This window comes from Topomyia yanbarensis, chromosome 1 (assembly GCF_030247195.1).
Source record: "Topomyia yanbarensis strain Yona2022 chromosome 1, ASM3024719v1, whole genome shotgun sequence".
NCBI classification, from domain to species: domain Eukaryota; kingdom Metazoa; phylum Arthropoda; class Insecta; order Diptera; family Culicidae; genus Topomyia; species Topomyia yanbarensis.
Genome location: NC_080670.1, coordinates 121,690,009 through 121,710,567, shown reverse-complemented (window position 1 = coordinate 121,710,567; position 20,559 = coordinate 121,690,009). Strand labels below are relative to the sequence as shown.

At 39.8% G+C, this 20,559-nt stretch overlaps 2 long non-coding RNA genes and 1 pseudogene across 4 annotated transcripts; 1 reads left to right on the top strand and 2 right to left on the bottom strand.

Annotated features, from left to right (window-relative positions):
• The first annotated feature begins 284 nt into the window (after positions 1–284).
• LOC131683432 (uncharacterized) lies at positions 285–15,834 on the top strand. Of its 3 annotated transcripts, XR_009304532.1 has the most exons (6): positions 285–368; positions 428–513; positions 12,912–13,573; positions 13,713–13,850; positions 13,923–14,238; positions 14,329–14,870. It is a non-coding gene; the product is annotated as an uncharacterized LOC131683432 (long non-coding RNA). The 3 variants fall into 3 exon arrangements; XR_009304526.1 differs by lacking the exons at positions 285–368; positions 428–513 and adding an exon at positions 14,893–15,834 and having other exon boundaries at positions 12,710–13,573; positions 14,329–14,584; XR_009304525.1 differs by lacking the exons at positions 285–368; positions 428–513 and having other exon boundaries at positions 12,712–13,573.
• LOC131683370 (DEAD-box helicase Dbp80-like) lies at positions 3,673–5,389 on the bottom strand (annotated as a pseudogene).
• LOC131683531 (uncharacterized) lies at positions 5,494–6,584 on the bottom strand. The gene is made up of 4 exons (XR_009304535.1): positions 6,437–6,584; positions 6,268–6,359; positions 6,054–6,190; positions 5,494–5,799 (listed from the first exon to the last, which is right to left on the bottom strand). It is a non-coding gene; the product is annotated as an uncharacterized LOC131683531 (long non-coding RNA).
• Positions 15,835–20,559: the final 4,725 nt, after the last annotated feature.

Below are 20,559 nucleotides of genomic sequence, written 5' to 3'. Positions count from 1 at the left end.
TGACAGCGCATATATAGCAGCGCTACCTCGCGGAAGTAATATAAAACTTAACGTTTGCCGAACCGTGTCTCGGCTAAGTGCAATTTTCGTTATCGTTTTCGCGAGAGCTGCGTACCACTTACGAAATTGAAACGAAATTTTTTTTCGCAAGCATTTCGCGGCGTTTTTTATGCATAGGTTTTGTATAGGAAATTTCATTTCGCAAGGGGTGCATACTAAGCTTTATTTCGCACGGAGGCTCGCGAAATTTTGACAGGTTGCATTGAAAAAATATAAAAAAACAAGATTAGTAATTTTTTGTATTTTTTTTTTCATCGCGACCTGTCAAAATTTCGTAGTTTTGAGAATCAATATTTTGAATTTGAATGGTAAGTTTTAAAATATTATTGGAATTGTGATTGTTTCTAGTAATTATTATTATTTACAGCACACCCGAACAAAGCAGCCACAAGAGCAGCATTTTTCGTCAGCAGCCATCTATCTACTTGATAAGTTTTCATCAACAACAACCAGGTAGGGGAGAGAGGGTAACAATGAAACACATTTTTTCTACAATTTAATGTTGATGATAATACATGTTATTTGTGTAACCAAAAGTGATACATAGTGCCACTCTGTTGTTAACTAATACATATATTTTTTCCAGCTGGTAAAATTCACGGGAAATAAATTTTTTTGGATAATAAACAGTCGGTGGTAAAATGTATCAGTGTGCCCCATGGGTAGGAACTATGAAACACGATGTCGTCTATAGTGAAATATTCTACTTATAAATTTTATTCTCTTGTTTTGACGAAGAATGATGCTAACGCTTTGAATTAAAGTTATATCGAGGCGAAAATCGTTTGTTTACGAAAGAATCCACTATATCATCGTGTAACATCGAACCACCATATATACATATTAGCTGCAATCCTGAAATAAGAGACAATTTCTACAAAACTTGCCCAAATTTACTAATTTTGCACTATATGAGTAGTATTTACTGTGGAAAATCGGAACCCATTCACATTTCGAGACAGACCACAAAAACAAACAAAAAATCACTGTTCCCCATACACCATCGTTTCACAGTTAAAGCTTAGTATGCACCTCTTGCGAAATGAGGTCGCGAAATATTTTTCCTTCTTCCGTGCGGAATTTTGACATTTGATCGCGAAAAATAGTCTGTGCGTTTGCCGTCAGATGTCGCTTTTGACAGCTGAAAAGTACTATCAGCTGTTTTTGTTTATTTGTTGAAAGCCTGCTAAAAGAAATGCTCGTTCAATTGCCCGGCCAACCTGTGCACGATCCGGGATGGTCGGGTCGACAAGGAAAGCGAATGGGCACACAACCATGCGCCTGGGGTAAGCCATTTTTTTGTAATTTGTAATTTTATTGAGCACGATAACCTGTTAGTACAGACTGAATGAGGTCAAGGAAGTTTTTTTTAATTTTCATGCTAAAAAAATTGGATTGATTTTTTTCGCGCAGGACGACTACGAAAAGAATGCCATCAACCAAGGTTACATGTAGGATGCAAAAACAAACAAGTAGATTGCTTACAAACCTATTTCGGCTGAGCGGGGTCAGCGGTTGGTCGTGCACAATGGCTACCGGTACTCGTCGGTCGGTTGATCAGCGACGGGCGAATCGCATGGAAGTGCACCAAGTGTAAGGTGTTTTGCCATCACCGGCCGTTTCGGGACAATTAAGGATCGTGGTACGGAGCATAAGCACGAACTGGATGAGAGTGATTCGTTCCTAGGCTATCAGCAGGAGATGATACAGACGATTTGTCGCAATCGGTTAAACTCGATGTTAGTAAGGAACAACTTGCTGAGGATGATGATGGAAACGGCGCCAAAGAATGAGGGCAACGTTTGCGACGTTGGAGATGAGACTTTTGAAGCTGCCGAGGGAATGTTTATCATTCCTTTAGCTGTGGTTGGGCAGAGTTAGGTAAAGTAAAACCTGCGAGCTGTAAGGTATTTTGGCGTGATAGTCATTTACATGGTAAGACGTGGAAAACTCGAAACATTGTCTTGTATGTTTTGCCTTTTTCATATAGAAAGGTTATGCAATCACTCTGAAAACCGTCAACCTAATCCCAGCCTAATTTTTTTTTTACTGTCGTAAGGTTTCTTGATTTTAACAGTGGCATAGCTGAGGGGAGAGGGGTTACCCCCCTCTACCGTTTACTCTCTCCCTCAACCCCGTCATCTTTAAACCACCACTATATCACAAAGCATACCAAATTATGCTGGGGAGTCGTTCCTTCGTGGAATTTTCGCCCTCCTTCCACGCCCACCCCCGCATGCAAAATGAGTAACCAAGCAAATAACATTGAACTAATACTGATTAGGCTAATTAAGTATATTTTTTGTTTCAAGTGTTTTACCGTCGACACGTAGCTCATCAAGTTCGTGGCTGGCAAGCTATTGTGTATAAGTGCAAAGTGTACTAAGAATGTAATGGACATTTCCACATAACAATGTGGACAAACATTGTTGAACATAACCAGCCACCGAGCCATAGTATAGAGAAATGAGAAAGGCACAATTGCACCGCTAGGTGGATTAAAACAGGTTTTTTTTATCACCAGTCAATGTAAATATATTAAATACGTTTAAGCATTTGCGATTTTTATTTAATATCACAATCATATTTGCGGGTGAATTGCTTTTCTAACCTTCCGGCCATCACATCATATGACAGGTGTACATAATCATGTCGTCTCTTAAGAACCGTGGCACCTAACTAAGGCGCCAGGCTAACACTAGTCCTGCTGGTTCGATTTCAGTATGTCAAACAGAACTTAACTTGTACGCTAGAAGTCGTTTAATGTGCTTTCAATTTTGGGCTAGCGCCCGCCTGGTGTCTTAGTCATGAATGGTTGCCATGGTTCTAAACACTAGATCGATACGCAAACCAATTTTTTATTTTTACCATTTTTTGTTAACCATTTTTTGTTAACGACCTATAGAAAAGTATGCTATCGATGCATAAATAAAATTCTGCGTGTATAGCTCCATGCAGCGTGCTAGCTATCACCGTGCTAGCGAGTGCTCTCACTAATCGGTGCTCGTGCTACTTGCTAGCTCTAGCTCATCTAAAACCAGCACAAGATCTAGCTAAATTAATTTAGCTGTGTCACATTAAGAGCCAGTGCACAGGAATAGGACACAGAGCAGCACCGTTCTTGTGCATACCTGGTTATAATACATTAATTCGTTAGTCCTTTTAAAATGAGTGTATTTCTAGCTAAGAACTTTTCAATCAGTTGGCGCTTTTGAAATCAGACACTTTTATAATCAATTAAGTTCTTTTGTAATCAGTTAGGCCCTTTAATAATCAGTTTTGTCATAAAAATCCGGAAATCGTTATCAAAATTCTTCATAATTAAATGTTGCGTTATGTACGTGTTCGGGTAGATATTTGTTAATGGAAAACATGAAAATTCAATATGTTACATTTTGCAGTTAGGTTCATTTCAAATGTTTGGCAAGAACTTGGTACAGCTAAATCAAATTACTATATTTAAATTCAGAATCGAAACAAGTATGACCCAAAAAAGCCCACTATTGCGATCCGATCTTTTCAATTTCGTCCGATTTCTCAACGTCTAGTAGCGGAATCTTTTCTGGAAGTGTTTTTCTATTGAGCTGCAAATCATCTTGCTTTGATCACTGTCCACTAGGTTGATGGTGATTCCTTTCCGTTACAGAAGCGGGAAAAATACAATTTATAAAACACAAGAATGTGTCACACCTACCGGTGCGTCTAATTCGATGCAGATACGTATCGCAACCGGCTCATCCCTTCGGCAGGTTGAAATTAACAATAGTCACCTGTTCGACGTCGATACCTAAGGCGAAAGAATCTCTCCGTAACCTGGTGCTGTAGTCAGAATCAAGTGGTGGAACTTACCCCTGGACAAAACGTTCGTTATAATCAGTAGCTTCTCTAGTCCGGCACGAAATCGATCCAGAACGGCCAACCGTTGCTCCACCGTTACATCACCGGACAGCACCGTTACCGACTGACAATCCTGCGACATCCTGCCAGACCAACCGGCTGTTTTGCGTGCCTGTTTCGATCGATTGACGATGCCGAAAATAAGTTTACTTGGAGCTTATAACTGTTCTATACATCATATGACAGAAAATGATCGCTTGTCTGACGGTAATCACACCGTAGATGTTGACGGCACTTGACGTAGTACTGTTTGAGTCCGATTCGAGTGATTCTTGTTTCCGCGCCAGCCGAATGACGATCAGATAGGTTACGATGTACTCGGCGAACTCCATCACCTCCCACTCGTACGTGGCCGAGAAGAACATCATCAGGCAGGACGACGACAGCTGCTTCTGTATCCGGATGCACTGATCCTGGTTGCCCTGGGTAACGATCATAACGCCCGCTTCGTCCAGTACAAAACGGCAATCTCTTAAGGTCGAACGCCTGAAACTTTATTCCCCAGTCTATCAGCTTACCGGGTGTTTCGATAATGATATGATTAGTCTGCTTCACCTCTTTGACGATATTCTCACCGCGAACGGTGTAACGAAGTTTGATTTCCTGACAATCCTTTGTCATTTGGCAGCTACTTTCTCCTTCTGAGTTGCCAGTTCATGCGTGGCGGAAAGGCAAATTACCTGCGGATAGTTTTTTAACAGATCGAATCGACTGAGCATTGCCAGCACTAAAGCAGCTATTTTTCCTGTTCCCGATTGACTTGGCGATCATGTTCTGTGGCAGATCGGCCAATAGAGTAGGTAAAGCCGTATCGTGAATCTAGGAAGGGGCGTTGGAACCCATAGCATAGACTCCCTGAAGCAGTTCCTGCTTTTGTGCAAAGCTTCGAAAGTGTTAACCGAGTATAGCGGGGAAGAAGCATTCTTTCGCTTCACCTCCAGATCCAGCTTTGATTCTACCAGACCTTTGCGAATAACTTTCAGTAGTGAAATTGCATCCGCCAGGCTAAAAGATTAATCATAGGTAATTCTAATATTAGCTAAATATTTCAGAAGAAAATTTAAAATAGGACGAAAGTAACATTGAGATTCTCTTTGGGTTCTTTTTTAATTAGTCGGTCGTTTCAATATTTAGTATTCAACTCTTTGCCTAATATTCTAGTAAAAACCATTTGCTTTCGATATGTACTGGAAAATTAGTGTAAAGTGTTATAGTGACGTCGTAATAATCGAAAGAGAAAGTAAATAGAGAATAAAATCAATGTTATTTATGTCCTAATCAGAATTTCTCCAGATTTCGACTTACTTAGCTGTTTCTCCATTTTCGCTTGCTAAAGTCAGAATTTTCGCAGCTATCGAACTCAAAACTGCAGGTGCAGCCGATTCTCGCTGGCTCGATTGCCGATAAACTAGACATTTATACATTCTCTGGACTGTCAGCCACCTATTTGCATTGAAAAGAAAAATTTAAGTCCCATGGAACAATGATCGCTGCAAAAATAAGTTAGGTGATTGACAAAAAAAACACTTACCGTGTACAGAAATTTACTGACCATCCGCTTTTTTGACCCAGTTATCGGCAGCGCTTGCCATCGTTTCGACCGGGTATCAAAATTCAATAGCTACAATGTATGGGAAAACGTCCTGAATCGACATCAGTACCCCTCCGGGGGTTCATTCCTTGCAATTTGCTGAAATTTTTCTCAGAGCGACCTTGCGGAAAAAACAATGCCTTCTTTTGTTTGTTTTCCAAACGAGTCACAGCGATTGGACACGTTCGTGTAGAGGATACGACGTTTCCATCAGAGTGTATGTAAGCACTCAGGTTTCCATAATGTTTGTTCTGTAAATTGACAAGGACATCTAGATATGCAAAAGAATGTTTGCAGGAGGGAAGTTACTACCCAGTTAAACTCATTCCGGAACCGGTTCGGATTTCTGAATGGAGTCAGTATGGATTCCAAATCATATGCAACAACCGATTCCGACTCAATCGGTTTCAGAATCGGTTGTTGCATTTGATTTGGAATCCATACTGACTCGATTCAGGATTCCGAATCAAATTCCGAATGGTTTGACCGGGTAATAAACACTTACCGAAAGAGAAAGTCCTTTACCAGCATCTTGATGTTGTTTACTGTTGCCCCATTATTACTGCGTTCTCTGACCATGGTGACCTTGGTATTCTGTTGCTGGTGTTCGATGATGTGTGTCCGCTATGGTTGCTGCTCGATCTGAAAAATCATTAAAAAAAATGTTCCCGTGAATGAGTGAACGCGAACTTTTTTAAAAAGAATAAAGTATTATTTACATTACAAATTACAATGCACTGAACACGGTACTGACTTCTTCAGCTGTATAATCACACGCTGTATCGACTGAATACGGGTTTGTTTGGGAGTTCTGTAAATAATCATTACATATTGAAAAATGATTTCGAATCAGAAATTAAACAATTCAAATAATATTTTAAAACTCACCCGAATATTACACCACAAAAGCAAATTCTATAAAAACAAGTTTTGACAGCTTGCGATGAAAAAATACAAAAAATGTACAAGACTTGTTTTTTTTGTATTCTTTTATCGCAATCTGTCAAAATTTCGCGAGCCTCCGAGCGGAATAATATCACTGTCCATTATTTCGCAAGGAAAAAGTTTGCCTTGGTGACAGCGCATAGAAAGCAGCGCTATCTCGCGGAAGTATTATGAAACTTATCGTTTGTCGAACCGTGTCTCGACTAACTGAAAATTTCGTTATCGTTTTCGCGAGAGCTGCGTACCGCTTACGAAATGGAAACGAAAAATTTTTTCGCGAGCATTTCGCGACGTTTTTTATGTATAGGTTTTGTATAGGAAATTTCATTTCGCAAGAGGTGCATACTTAGCTTAAGCTCCAGTACATATCGAAAGCAAATGGTTTTTACTAGAATATTAGGCAAAGAGTTGAATACTAAATATTAAAACGACCGACTAATTAAAAAAGACCCCAAAGAGAATTTCATTGTTACTTTCGTCCTATTCTAAATTTTCTTCTGAAATATTTAGCTAATATTAAAATTACCTATGATTAATCTTTTAGCCTGGCGGATGCAATTTCACTACTGAAAATTATTCGGAAAGGTCTGGTAGAATCAAAGCTGGATCTGGAGGTGAAGCGAAAGAATGCTTCTTCCCCGCTATACTCGGTTTACACTTTCGAAGCTTTGCACAAAAGCAGGAACTGCTTCAGGGAGTCTATGCTATGGGTTCCAACGCCCCTTCCTAGATTCACGATACGGCTTTACCTACTCTATTAGCCGATCCGCCACAGAACATGATCGCCAAGTCAATCGGGAACAGGAAAAATAGCTGCTTTAGTGCTGGCAATGCTCAGTCGATTCGATCTGTTAAAAAACTATCCGCAGGTGATTTGCCTTTCCGCCACGCATGAACTGGCAATTCAGAAGGAGAAAGTAGCTGCCAAATGACAAAGGATTGTCTGGAAATCAAACTTCGTTACACCGCTCGCGGTGAGAATATCGTAAAAGAGGTGAAGCAGACTAATCATATCATTATCGAAACACCCGGTAAGCTGATAGACTGGGGAATAAAGTTTCAGACGTTCGACCTTAAGAGATTGCCGTTTTCGTACTGGACGAAGCGGGCGTTATGATCGTTACCCAGGGCAACCAGGATCAGTGCATCCGGATACAGAAGCAGCCGTCGTCGTCCTGCCTGATGATGTTCTTCTGTGCCACGTACGAGTGGGAGGTGATGGAGTTCGCCGAGTACATCGTAACCTATCTGATCGTCATTCGGCTGGCGCGGAAACAAGAATCACTCGAATCGACAAACAGTACTACGTCAAGTGCCGTCAACATCTCCGGTGTGATTACCGTCAGACAAGCGATCATTTTCTGTCATATGATGTATAGAACAGTTATAAGCTCCAAGTAAACTTATTTTCGGCATCGTCAAACGATCGAAACAGGCACGCAAAACAGCCGGTTGGTCCGGCAAGATGTCGCAGGATTGTCAGTCGGTAACGGTGCTATCCGGTGATGTAACGGTGGATCATCGGTTGGCCGTTCTGGATCGATTCAGTGCCGGACTAGAGAAGCTACTGATTATAACGAACGTTTTGTCCAGGGGTAAGTTCCACCACTTGATTCTGACTACAGCACCAGGTTACGGAGAGATTCTTTCGCCTTAGGTATCGACGTCGAACAGGTGACTATTGTTAATTTCAACCTGCCGAAGGGATGAGCCGGTTGCGATACGTATCTGCATCGAATTAGACGCACCGGTAGATTCGGTAGGTGTGACACATTCTTGTGTTTTATAAATTGTATTTTTCCCGCTTCTGTAACGGACAGGAATCACCATTAACCTAGTGGACAGTGATCGAAGCAAGATGATTTGCAGCTCAATAGAAAAACACTTCCAGAAAAAAGATTCCGCTACTAGACGTTGAGAACTCGGACGAAATTGAATAGATCGGATCGCAATAATGTTTTCGACCAGCTGAAAGGCGCAGGAGCTTTTTTGGGTCATACTTGTTTCGATTCTGAATTTAAATATAGTAATTTGATTTAGCTCTACCAAGTTCTTGCCAAACATTTGAAAAGAACCTAACTGCAAAATGTAACATATTGAATTTTCATGTTTTCCATTAACAAATATCTACCCGAACACGTACATAACGCAACATTTGATTATGAAGAATTTTGATAACGATTTCCGGATTTTTATGACAAAACTGATCATTAAAGGGCCTAACTACTTACAAAAGAACTTAATTGATTATAAAAGTGCCTGATTTCAAAAGCGCTAACTGATTGAAAAGTGCTTAACTAGAAATACAATCATTTTAACAGGACTAACGAATTAATGTATTATAACCAGGTATGCACAAGAACGGTGCTGCTCTGTGTCCTATTCCTATGCACTGGCTCTTAATTAATTTAGCTAGAGCTTGTGCTGGTTTTAGATGAGCTAGAGCTAGCAAGTAGCACGAGCACCGATTAGTGAGAGCACTCGCTAGCACGATGATAGCTAGCACGCTGCACGGAGCTATACACGCAGAATTTTATTTATGCATCGATAGCATACTTTTCTATCTATGCCTCTCGTTTCTTCTGCTGTAAATTTTATGCATTAGACATATTCGGTCTATCCACTCATTGAATGCTTATTAGAAGTTTATGCATGAAAATGCATAAAAATCAGCAGAAGAAAAGAAACGGGAATAAAACGTATGCTAATTATGCATACTTTTGTTTCTCAGTGTAGCTCAGCTACACAGAGAAACGAAAATATGCATACTTTCTATTCCCGTCTATTTTCTTCTGCTGTAATTTTTATGCATTTTCATGCATATACTTCTAGTAAGCATTCAATGAAAGGGTAGACCGAATATGTCCAATGCATAAAAATTAACAGCAGAAGAAACGAGAGGCAGATAGAAAAGTATGCCATGCTAATAAAATTCTGCGTGTATTGCAAAGTAGAATAAAAAAACGCGTTACCAACACATTTTTCTTGCTTTTTTTTCTTTTTTTCTTAGCTTACACTACTGCACCGTTCTTGCTCATCGGACAAGCTTACCGTGCCAGCTCATTGAGTTAACTTGTGCTAGCTCACTGAGCTCAAATTAGAATTCAGTTGCTTTTAATTTTCGGTGTAAAATCAGCAATATACGAAAACAAAAGAAATAAAATAGTTTGGATTTTCCAAATAGGATTATAACCTTCTTTGACATTTTTCTTAATCTTTAAGTTTTACAGTCCTTTTCAAGTGTTTCGCTAGAGTTGGTTTCCTTACGCTGATGAGCTAAGTTTCACCTTTGCGAAATGTGCATTTGTTAGAAATAGGATCTAATTCAAGGATCGGCACCGCGAGGATTGCACAGCTCATGTTTAATTGTTATAACTTACAGTTAAATGGACTTTTGAAGAACACGGCTTTGTTTTTTTTAATTTTATTAAATTGTTGAACGCCCAGTAGAGAAAGCGGTGGAAAAATTGTCCGAAAGACTAACCTTGAAACAGAAGATGAAAAATATTTTGCTTATTTCCTAGTAACAATTGAAGTTTTATCGTACTTTTATAGCCACTCATAAAATTTAGATTGCACTTGGAGCGTTCTATAAAACTTCAACTGTTACTTGGGGTTACCATGTGAATCAATATTCCAAGTAGATTTAACACAGCTTAAAAAACACAAAAAAATCTTAACTGATAATATATGGTTCGAAGCGATTCAAAGCGAAATTACTGGCAATATTCGAAAGCCCGACTGGGTTTGAATTTAGGATTATTTCCTGAGGAGAAAAATTGGTTTCAGTTGTTACGGCATTTAATTAGCAAGGGACTGAAGGGTGAAGTATATTTTTCAATATTAAGAGCCATAGTACTCAAGGGAGAGCAAGAAGTTGAAGGGAGAAAGTTTAGCAAAGCGTGGAAGGATCATATATGCAAGCTTAGAGCTCACCGGCGACTTAACTTTTTTTTCTGCTACCGTAGGAGTCAAGATCTTTTGGCATTAGAAATGCGAATCACCCTTGAGTACTATGGCTCTTAATATTGAAAAATATACTACACCTTCCAGTCCCTTGCTAATTAAATGCCGTAACAACTGTTGACAAATTGACTCAATAGGTCGTTAACAAAAAATGGTAAAAATAAAAAATTGGTTTGCGTGTCGATTTAGTGTTTAGAACCATGACAACCATTCACGACTAAGACACCAGGCGGGCGCTAGCCCAAAATTGAAAGCACATTAAGCGACTTCTAGCGTACAAGTTAAGTTCTGTTTGCTGCTGAGACATACTAAAATCGAACCAGCAGGAGTAGTGTTGGCCTGGCGCCTTAGTTAGGTGCCACGGTTCTTAAGAGACGACATGATTAAGTACACCTGTCATATGATGTGATGGCCGGAAGGTTAGAAAAGCAATTCACCCGCAAATATGATTGTGATATTAAATAAAAATCGCAAATGCTTAAACGTATTTAATATATTTACATTGACTGGTGATAAAAAAAAACCTGTTTTAATCCACCTAGCGGTGCAATTGTGCCTTTCTCATTTCTTTATACTATGGCTCGGTGGCTGGTTATGTTCAACAATGTGGAACATTGTTATGTGGAAATGTCCATTACATTCTTAGTACACTTTGCACTTATACACAATAGCTTGCCAGCCACGAACTTGATGATCTACGTGTCGACGGTAAAACACTTGAAACAAAAAATATCATACTTAATTAGCCTAATCAGTATTAGTTCAATGTTATTTGCTTGGTAACTCATTTTGTCATGCGGGGGTGGGCGTGTAAGGAGGGCGAAAATCCCACGAAGGAACGATTTCCCAGCATAATTTGGTATGCTTTGTGATATAGTGGTGGTTTAAAGATGACGGGGTTGAGAGGGGGGTATGAGGGCTGGATGGGGTGGTGGTCTGAGGGGTCATTTAAGGGAGAGAGTAAACGGTAGAGGGGGGTAACCCCTCTCCCCTCAGCTATGCCACTGTTAAAATCAAGAAACCTTACGCCAGTCAAAAAAAATTAGGCTGGGATTAGGTTGACGGTTTTCAGAGTGATTGCATAACCTTTCTATATGAGAAAGGCAAAACATACAAGATAATGTTTCGGGTTTTCCACGGCTTACCTTGTAAATGACTATCACGCCAAAATACCTTACAGCTCGCAGGTTTTACTTTACCTAACTCTGCCCAACCACGGCTAAAGGAATGATAAACATTCCCTCGGCAGCTTCAAAAGTCTCATCTCCATTGTCGCAAACGTTGCCCTCATTCTTTGGCGCCGTTTCCATCATCATCCTCAGCAAGTTGTTCCTTACTAACATCGAGTTTAACCGATTGGGACAAATCGTCTGTATCATCTCCTGCTGATAGCCTAGGAACGAATCACTCTCATCCTGTTCGTGCTCATGCTCCGTACCACGATCCTCAATTGTCCCGAAACGGCCGGTGATGGCAACAAACACCTTACACTTGGTGCACTTTCATGCGATTCGCCCGTCGCTGATCAACCGACCGACGAGTACCGGTAGCCATTGTGCACGTCCAACCGCTGACCCCGCTCGGCCGAAATAGGTTTGTAAGCAATCTACTCGTTTGTTTTTGTATCCTACATGTAACCTTGGTTGATAGCATTCTTTTCGTAGTCGTCCTGCGCGAAAAAAAATCAATCCTACCAATTTTTTAGCATGAAAATTTAAAAAAACCTCCTTGACCTGATTCAGTCTGTACTAACAGGTTATCGTGCTCAATAAAATTACAAATTACAAAAAAACGGCTTACCCAGGCGCATGGTTGTGTGCCCATTCGCTTTCCTTGTCGACCCGACCATCCCGGATCGTGCACAGGTTGGCCGGGCAATTGAACGAGCATTTCTTGTAGCAGGCTTTCAACAAATAAACAAAAACAGCTGATAGTACTTTTCAGCTGTCAAAAGCGACATCTAACGGCAAACGCACAGACTAGTTTTCGCGATCAAATGTCAAAATTCCGCACGGAAGAAGGAAAAATATTTCGCGACCTCATTTCGCAAGAGGTGCATACTAAGCTTTACCCAATGGGTCTATTCATGAAAATTGTGAAATTACACAGAACCATGAGAAGTTACCAAAAAACTTTGTCCGCGACAAATATTGAGTATAAAATTTGCTATAAATAGCAATAGACTAAACATTTATTCAATGAATAGTAACTCACGAAGATGGAATAATGTGTTTCATTGCAAATTTACTCTGGCTATCACAAAACAAACAAATATCCATTAAAAGAGATAGAGTTATCAGATCTCTTCCAAAATATAGCAACACGTGTAAAAATTAGAAATCGTGAAATATGAGGGAATGAGACGATTCTGATCATGCATTATGATTTTATTGCGAATGTTTCATAGTTCCTGCTGATCCACTGTTACCCTCTCTCCCCTACTACAAATCAGCTCAACTTGACTCAACATCCTGGATCTGGCAATCAGCCAACCAACATTAAATCGATACAACCGTAGCAGTACCAACAACTCCAAATCCAGCAGCTGCCAACAATCTCTCAAAAAAGAACCACAGCAATTACAGCTCAGAACCAACAAAGCAACAAGAGCTTTTTTACGAATAATGGACCCATCGGAAACAGTTTATCGGCACATTCTGTCGTAAAACTTGCCTGCCACTATTCTTACCAGCGGTTACCTTCCTGATTTAGAGAAATCAGAGTCAAACACAAACGTCATATTACTGCCTTGGCTCCTACCAGTTGCTTGCATGAAAATATCGCTGCCTCCACAGTGCTCGTGATTCCATCCCAGCAGCAGCTAGCAACCACAATTCCAGTGCTTATCGCCAGCAACATCAGAAAATTAAGATTTCCCCCAGACCATGACCATCATCCGACAGATCGGTAGCAACGTTCAACTGACGGTACAACCTGGCCAGCAACCGCAACTAGTGCAATCGATCCAAGCCAATCAGGGCCAAATGTAGAAGACCATTGGTCAACCGCATAAAAAGATACATCAACAGCACCTTCAAACACAGTAGCAGCAGCATACTGTACTGTACCACGCCGCGTGCAGGAGGACTTTTTTTATTCAGTTGGTGCAGCAAGGTGAGTCATTTTTACTACCTTTCTTAGTTTCGGAAGGATCAGTACCGTGTTCAGTACATTGTAATGTAATACCCTATTCTTCTTTCAAAAGCTCGCGTTCACTCATTCACGGATATTTTTCATCATAATTTTTTTTCAGATCGAACAGCAACCATAGCGGATACACATCACCGAACACCAGCAACATAATGCCATGGTAACCACGCAGCAGAACACGGTGATAATGGGCCAACAGTAAATACAACATCAAGATCCTCGGAAAGGACTTTCTCTTTCGGTATGTGTTTAACAGTAGCTTCTCTCCTCCAAGCATTCCTTTGCATATTTAGATGTCCTTGTCAATTTACAGAACAAACATAATGGAAGCATACTCTACACGCGCGACATATTCAATCGGGCCAACCGTGTGACTCGTTTGGCAAAAGGGGCTCATCATCGGTTTCATGGCAGCGAAGTGAGCAGACAAAAGAAGGCGTTTTTTCCGAATGGTCGCTCTGGGCAAAAGTTCAGCCAATTGCAAGGAATAAACCACCGGAATGACAGTATCCGTGCTGATTCATATATATTGTAGCTTTTGAATTTTAATACCCGGTCGAAACGATGGCAAGTGCTGCCGATAACTGGGTCAAAAAGGCGGAGGGAGGATCAGGAAATTTCTGCACTCGGTAAGTGTTTTTTTTGTCATAACCAACTAACCTATTTTTGGAGCGATAATTTTTCCATAGGTTTTGAATTTTTCTTTTCAATACAAATAGGTTATCGATCTGAGTATCCCTAAGGATAAGGAACCAGAGCCGACGGCTGACAGCCCAAAGAAAGAGAATGCGGAAAAACCTTCTAGTTCACCGCCAGTAGAACCAGCGATCAAATTACTCCGGTAGAAACGGCTGCACCTGCAGTTTTGTTTTCGGTAGCTACTGAAATTAAGACTTTAGCAGCTCCTGAAGAAAAAAAAGCTGCTAGCGAAAATGGAGAAACAGCTTCCTCCACGGAAGATGCAGAGGCATTCAAGTAAGTCGAAATCTGGAGAAAATTTTGATTAGGACATAAGTAACATTGAGAGCCTCTCTCTGTTTACTTTCTGTTTCGATTATTACGTCTTTATAACACTTTACACTAATTTTCCAGTACATATCGAAAGCCGATAGTTTTTACTAGAATATTAGGCAAAGAGATGAGTACTAAATATTGAAACGACCGAGTAATTAACAGAAGAGAAACACCCCAAAAAGAATCTCATTGTTACTTATGTCCTATTCAAATTTTTCTCCAGAAATATTTAATATCAGCTTTGAAATTATCCATGATTCATCTTTTAGCCAGGCGGATGCAAGTTTGCTAATTAGCACTTAACTTATTCGCAAAGGTCTAGTAGAATCAAAGCTGGATCTGGGGGTGAAGGATCCTTCTTCGCCGCTATACTTGGTTAAAACTTTCGAAGCTTTGCACATGAATTCGGAACTTGTTCAGGGAGTCTATGCTATGGGTTTCAACGGTCCTTCCAAGATTCAGAAGACGGCTCAACCTACTCTGTTGGCCGATCCGCCACAGAACATAATCGCCCAGAGTTGGTCGGGAACAAGAAAAACCACTGCCTTCGTGCTGGCAATGCTCAATCGAGTCGATCCGTTGAAAAACTATCCGCAGGTGATTTGCCTTTCCCCACGTATGAACTGGCAATTCAGAAGGGGAAAGTAGCTGCAAAACGGCAAAGTTTTGTGCGGAAATCGAACTTGGTTAAACCGTTCGCGGTGAGAAGATCGTCAAAGGGGCGAAGCTGACTAATCATATCATCATCGGAACAGCCGGGCGTTCGACCTTAAGAAGATTGCCATTTTTGTACCGGACGAGGCGGGCGTTATGATCGCTGTTCTTTTTAGCCACGTACGAGCGGGAGGTGATGGGATTCGTCCAGTACATCGTAACCAATCCGATCATGATTCTTCTGGTGCGGGAGCAAGAATCACTCGATAACACCAAACACTACTACGTCAAATGCCGCAACCAGGACGAGAAATATTAAGCAATTTCAAACATGTACGGTGTGATTACCGTCGGACAAGCGATCATTTTCTGTCATATGATGTATAGGACAGTTGTAAACTCCAAGTAAACTTATTTTCGGCATTGTTAATCGATCGAAACAGGCACGCAAAACGGCCGGTTGGTTGACCGGCAGGATGTCCCAGGATGGTCACTCGGTAGCGGTACTGTCCGGTGATCTAACGGTGGAGCAACGGTTGGAACGAACGTTTTGTCCAGGGGTAAGTTCCACCACTTGATTCTGGATACAGCACCAGGTTACGGAGAGATTCTTTCATCTTAGGTATCGACGTCGAACAGGTTACCATTGTCGTCAACTTCAACCTGCCGATGGATTAGCAGGGACGAGCCGATTGCGAAACGTATCTACATCGAATTAGACGCACCGGTAGATTCAGTAAGTGTGAGTCATTCTTGTGATCCTATAGATTGTATTTCTTCCTACTTCTTTAACAGAACGGAATCACCATCAACCTAGTGGGTAGTGATCGAAGCATGATGATTTGCAGATCAATCGAAAAACACTTCCGGAAAACGATTCAGTTGCTAGACGCGGAGAACTCGGACGAAATTTAAAAGATCGCACCGTAAAGTGTTTTCGACCAGCTACTGGTGAAAGGCGTAGGAGCTTTTTTGGGTCATACTTGTTTTGATTCTGAATTTATAATTTTATATTTTAATTTTTTTTCTTCCTTGACCTGACATAAGGTATACAAGCTAATAAATTTACAATTACAATTTATCTCTACCCAGTTCTATTCAAACATTTGAAAAGGGCCTAACTGCAAAATGTAACAAATTGAAATTTCATGTTTTCCATTAACGAATATCTACCCGAGCACGTACATAACGCAACATTTGATTATGAAGAATTTTGATAGCGATTTTACAACAATTTATAAAAGGGCCTAATTGATTTTTATGACCGAACTGATTGAGAAAGGACCTAGCTGATTGAAAAGTGCCTAACTAGCAATACACTCGTTTTAAATGGATTATAACGTATTATTGTATTATGACTGATTGTAAAAGGCTTATAACATCTTTTCCATAATATACATACAGGGTCAATCTGACCATCAAATTAGAATTCAGTTAATTCGTCTAACATTCGGTGTAATATCAGACTTGAACAGCATTTCTTGTGTGAGGTATTCTGCCGCTAGAAGCAAAACTGTCCCATGTGCTATGGGAATCCCTATACACATGGGACAATTATGCTTCTTGCGGCAGTAATACAAGTAGTAGCAATATGCGCAATTCCTTAAACCTCTCTAGTGTTTCATGCAATAAGAATTACCACGAATTACTTATGGCAATAAATTTGAATTACGATTCTCACAATTGTTATACCAAAAATAGGTTTGTATCCGTACTGATTATTGGTAGCATTCCCTGAGACTTCCAGAACCTTTAGTAGTAGCCATTGTTATCATAATCGATTTTTAACGTCAGCCAGAGTTTAAAGCCTAGGGTTTGGTTCGACCTGAAACCGATTTAGTCGGAGTCGGTTGTTATATTTGCGTTATATTTCCGGATTCCGAAACGTGTTTCGAAAGGTAGTTTCCCCGAGACTTGTGAAAGCGGTAAAGGCGGCCAAGGCAATCAGATTTGCTTCTTAATGGTTAAACGCCGATTTAGAGCTACGATTCGGACAATTACAATAGATTTGGTTTGAGCGAATTTCGATCATTTCCCTGGGTCTTCTAGAACCGGTAGAAGCAGCCAATTTAGATAGAAAATGGCCAGCCAATGATTTAAATTTCCGATTGCAGGAATTGTGCATTCTAAATTGGTCAGAATGAACTTCCCCGAGACATCCGGAACCGTCACAAATAAGCATTATGATTAATCATGCTCGAAATATGATTCACGCTGAGTACGTCACTTCCCTGAGAGCTTCATGAATGGCAAAAAGGTTTACAATTGTTACCGATTTCATACACATCCGTGATGAATTAATAAAATACATCATTTAAAACATTTAAATAACAACAGAAATATAAAAAAGAAATAAACAAACAACAGCTGATGTCGTTTTCCAGTTATCAAAAGCGACATCTAACAGCAAACACATAGACTAGTTTTCGCGAGCAAATGTCAAAATTCCACACGGAAGAAGGAAAAATATTTCGCAACCTCATTTCGCAAGAGGTGCATACTAAGCTTAAATTGGTTTCAACCTTTACTGCCGTTCTACGCACAATTGTCCCATGTTGTTTTTTGGTCATTTTCACTTTTTCATCAAACAATCCTTTTTGATGTATATTTTCAGAAAACACATCCAAATCATACAGTTTGTTCGAAAATTTCGTGAAAAATACCAAGTCTGTTTGTCCCATTGTTGATATTCTACGCATAATTGTCCCACTAACAAAAATCCCAAAAAAGTGCACAATAAAAGAATAATTACTTAGCGTTTAGTTAAGAAGTACATTACGCTAGATGTCGCGCACTGAAAAAATTGATGGAAAAATACAGGTTCAATAAAAAAGAGATGGCAGTGGTAATATTAATCCCAGCAGTGAGAACAATCCTGTAAAGCTCTTCATCACTATCGTCGCTTGCATAACATGGCGAACGCATCTAGGATAATGAGCCTATTTTCGCAATGTTTCTATCATCACGCTACCCATTTGAAGCCGTTGGTTAGTGCATTGTTTGCTATCTTTGTTCAACACATTGGGTCAAATGGTAGGGCGACAATTGGGGCACTCGATTGAAGCTTTTGTTGCGATCAAACACTAGCATTTCATCGTTTTTAGGCCATTTGTATTATTAGATTGGTTCTTAAGAACGAAGCAAGGTTCTGGATGCCAAATTATATGCACTACATTCAGTGTAGGCGGAGTAATTAATGATTTTGTGAGGTACCCTTCTAAATAGAGTAAAAATAGGTACCCATTTCCAATTTTGATGAAGCAAAAAATCTCTCGAGTAACAGGAAAACTCACGACATACACTTTTGTAAAAAAAAAAATAGTTATGAGCATCGTTTACATAGATCGTCATGGGACTGAAATGCGTAGAATTTTTCGGTTTCCGTTCGATTTCTCGACACAGCAGTCCCACTTAACATTTTTCGTAAAAACTAACGTTAATTGGATCTCTATAATGAAAAACTGGACTGATTATATTGGAAACGATTGCTATGAACGTATTTCTAGACAATAAAGCTTTATTTGTTACTTGCTAATACAATTTTCATCTTCAATCGCGTTTTTCTCAGATGCCTGTTTTGGAACATGGGACAATTGGGCGTAGAACGGCAGTTTAAGAGCAAACCAAATACAGACATGACATAGACCATAGCCTTATTACGCGCCACCCAGTGAATAATGGAAACCAATGTTGCTAATAAAAAAATCAAATAAAATTTTAAGGTCTCTTACGCTATAAGTGAATATTTTGAAATTTAGTACAAGATTGTTAAAATTTAATTTCGACAAAATAGTGCAGGAATTTAAACAAACCGTTCAGTACAACGGGAGCTAGTAATGTTTAACTTCTAGGACTATTATGATGATGGCCCCATCTGTTTCCTCCATAAAGGAATGATTTATCTAGGAAGCTGAATGATTGATCTAGAAAGCACTTAATATAATTAAAAGCCATCTTGCAGTCATTTTAAAACAGGTCCCCCTAGAGAGTCCACATATTTTTCATGAAAATTTTGTATGGTACCGAAAATACCGGTACTGGCCTTTGTTCAGTACCAGTATTACGGTACCAAAAATGGGTCGGTATTCCCAGGATTTTCGGTATTGGTATTACCGGTACCACAACCCTAGCCTAGAAGCTTTCAATAAATCTCTTGGTTTATATTCAGGGCATCGTTTATCACGTTTCCATTATTTCAATCGAAGCAACCTTGCTATGTACTGCAAACATAATATTTGTTTTGGTTAGTTTGTCAGAAGTCTTTTTTAATTGGAGTGGATAACTCTGATTAGAATTTGTGCATAACCAACGATGATCAACGATGCGGTAAGTCTTCTATTCAATATAGCACTAGATCAGGCTTCAATACTTCTTCCGTCGTGACAGAATTACGATTGGACTTCTAGAGGCGATGAAGAGGAGATCGAGGTGTCTGACATTAACGCCGTGAGTGTAGAAGATTCGGATGCTGATTTGTTATTCGATAAGAAATTATGCATAATAGAAGCATGATGATTATCGCAACAAAACGAAAAGGACACTTGCTCGGAAGAGAGTTTGCGAGGAGCTCGTCGAAAAAGGCCACGAGGATCCCAAACCCAAAATAACCATGCATTTTTACGATTCAAATGCATGCATTTCTACGATTCAAATGACATGGAAAAATATACGTTCGAGTTTCGCGCGTCGCAAAAAAGAATTGCGAGGAAGAAGCGGTCAATCAGCGGAAAGGAAAACACCATATAAATACGCCAGATATCTTACGTTTCTTAATCCTTTCATAGGCAAAGGAAAAACGCTATGTACACCAAATGCTATAAGCACAAACGATGAGTCAGAAGTTATTGGAGAAGAGGAAACCGAAGATGTTTTGATGAGAGCTGATGGAAAAAGTATATTTTGCTTCGGAAAAGTTAAAGTTTTTTATATGTCGATAACTTATCGTTTATAGGTTCACAAAGAACACGCAAAGGTTGCGAGGACTCGGCTGCAACAGCAATAATGACTTATTTAGGGAGCAGAAACAACAGAACTCCAGATGAGCTTGATTATTTTTTCATGTATACGTGCGAATCAATTCGCAAGCTACCACGCCGATCGCAACTAAAAATTAAGCGAAGTATATTTAATATGGTGCCTGAGGCTGAGGAAGAGGAATAAGAAGAAATATAGAAAAGTTCTATATTGAACTTGCAAAAATTTATTAATAAATAAATTTCCTTTGAACGATATTTTGATCTCTTATTTGAATATGCATAAGAAACATACCAAGGCTACGAGAC